The sequence below is a fragment of the Pundamilia nyererei genome, unplaced genomic scaffold (genome assembly GCF_000239375.1).
Source record: "Pundamilia nyererei isolate P.nyererei 1_Seehausen unplaced genomic scaffold, PunNye1.0 scaffold00619, whole genome shotgun sequence".
In the NCBI taxonomy this organism is placed as follows: domain Eukaryota; kingdom Metazoa; phylum Chordata; class Actinopteri; order Cichliformes; family Cichlidae; genus Pundamilia; species Pundamilia nyererei.
This window is the reverse complement of record NW_005188020.1, coordinates 9,173-11,745: the sequence shown is the minus strand read 5'-3', so window position 1 is coordinate 11,745 and position 2,573 is coordinate 9,173.

The window sequence follows — 2,573 nt, the reverse complement described above, 5'->3', positions numbered from 1 at the left end:
CCTCGCTTCTGTCAGTCTGCCCCAGGGCAGCTGTGGCTACAACTGTAGCTGCCTCCACCAGTGGGTGAATGTGAGAGTGAATGAATAGTGGAATTGTAAAGCGCTTTGAGTGTCTAGAAAAGCGCTATATAAATGCAGTCCATTATTATTATTATTATATGTGTTTTGTTATGTATTTTTATAGGAGCAGGGGAATAACAGTGACCAGAGATGGGAGGACTTGTGGGCTGTGCAGACCTAACCCTTCAGCTGCCACTTTCTGTGCTACTGATTCTTGTAGGAAAAAAACAATGTATTTGCAAGGTATTTGTTGCTTATGATGCCACATGGTATTGTTGAAAACACCAAATGTCACAGTTGAAGAATGTGCTGTGTTAGACCCAGTATCACTTATTTCACAGCAGCGGATGGTTAATCACAAGATCTTGTTGCAGCCGTTTCTAGAAGAGGTTTGTCCAGACCTGATCTAAAGGGCACAAACTGGCTAATATTTTTTTCTTAAGGTCTTTGTGGAGGATTAAGCATCACACAGAAATACATGAGTAAGAAGTATAGAGAAGTGAGAAAGAAAGATGACTGTTTATCTTATTATGGCAGGATTGAGGTGGAGTACGTTAAAGGCTCCACCACGGGCTTCACATTTGATCTCTGTGAAGTAATAAATTGTAAAGGCCAGGATAGTTTGTGGCGAGGATTTAATGTTTGGGCATGCTACTCGCCTGCGGTCAACAGTGAGTGTTTAAACGGGGGGAGCACACCATTTAATCATCTTTGCTCCGACTGGGGAAACGTGGTGCAATATTGGTCTCCACATCCCATGAGAGAGCCTTATGCAATGATGTGGTCCAAATTTAAAGTCCACAGGGATTTTAACCCGTCTCAGAATCCTATAACCATGTCCATAGGAGGCTGGGGACAGAATCTCTCAAGTGATAAACCAAACTCCCCGCTTTCCTGTAGGCCACGCTTGTGTAATTGTTAGAAGTAGAAGAGTGATAGACTGCTTAGAATAACAGAGAAAAGGGATAGACAGTCCTCGCACAGAAGATAAGATGTTCTGCATGTGACGACAATTGGCTGGGGCGACGGTAGGGCAAGATTAGAGAGTACAAACAGTAAGTTTCCACTGCCAGCTGGGAGCGATTCACTCATTGCTCCTCCCGGAAGAGGAGAATGTTTATAGGTAGGAGGGTAACTTCCTGTGAGTAGGGGCCGCAGCAAACCCTATACTCTAGAACACCGGATTAGAGCTCCGGTGAGCTGGGTTTGAGGCCTGCGGAGATCAGGATCCCCAAATTCTACTAAAAGGGTTAGAGGCCCTGAGAAGTGCTCCCTAAATTCTTTAAGGTGAAGAGCCATGAGAAATAATAATCTCTAAAATCATTTGGAAAGGGTTAGAGGCCCAGCAAAGTTGAATTCTCTAAATTCTAAAGGTCAAGAGCCCAGAGCAGTGAGTTTCTCTGATTTTGTTGAAAGGTGACCCAGCATTTTGAGTTTCTTGTGTTTTAGTATTTTATATTATGATTTATGTTCTCAGTCCTTTGTGCTGTTTTGAGTATTGTGGTTATTATTATTACCCTAGGTTCGGTTATGGCTGCTACGGTTATAGTTCTTAGATTTTGTTATTTGGCTTCCCTTTGTTCCAGGTTGTCTACTCTGTGCCTCTCTCTCCCAGACTTTAGGTTCCTATGTTCTGTCTCCCAGTCTTTGTCAAGTTTACATGTCTAGAGTTCTGTTGATGCATTTCCTGTTTTACTTTGAAGGTCTGTTCTTCAGCTTAGTGTTTCTAGTTTTACTTCCCTTCCCTCTCCAGATATATCTGTTTGCTGTATGGAAAATAAAACTTGTGAATTGTAGAGTTGAGTCTCCGCCCAAGCTCTACTATCAAAAGAATCTGCAAAGTAGGCGTACTTTAACAATATCATGGTGAAAAAATGTTTTTTAGTACCTTTAACCACAGTTGGAGGAAAACTCTCCACTCGGACGCTTGTTGCTGCCTCCAGCGGCCGAGCGCTCAGTCCATGTTTCTGAAACTTTGTGCTGGTCTTACTGTCAGTGAGGAATCTCTGCACATCTGTAAAACACTGATTCATCAGGGCACAAGAAAGAAGGCCTGGACTACAAAATAACAAACTAAATGTCAGGAATAAATTAAGAATGATGAATACATTATTAATAAATAAATAAATGCATTCAACAGTATTAACAGAGAAAAAATATATAAAATGTACAAATATACAACCCAGTTTTAAAAAGCAATATGTAATAAATAGTGTTGTGTATATACAGTTGGGTTATTGCACATGGAACTTGGTATTGCACAGTGATGGTTCATAGAGGGAAGTGGGGGGGGAACGACTGTTTTTGAGTCTGTGGGTCTTTGTGTTGATGCACCTGTAAAAGCAGACTGAACATGTTGAAACCAGGGGAACTGTCCTTGTTGATGTTTGCTGCTCTGCTGAGGCAGCAGCAGAGCAGCAAACATCAACAACATGTCCATCAGGGAGGGGAGAGGGCAGCCGATGATCTTTTGTGCTGTCTTGATTACACTCTGAAGCCTCGCTCTATCTGCT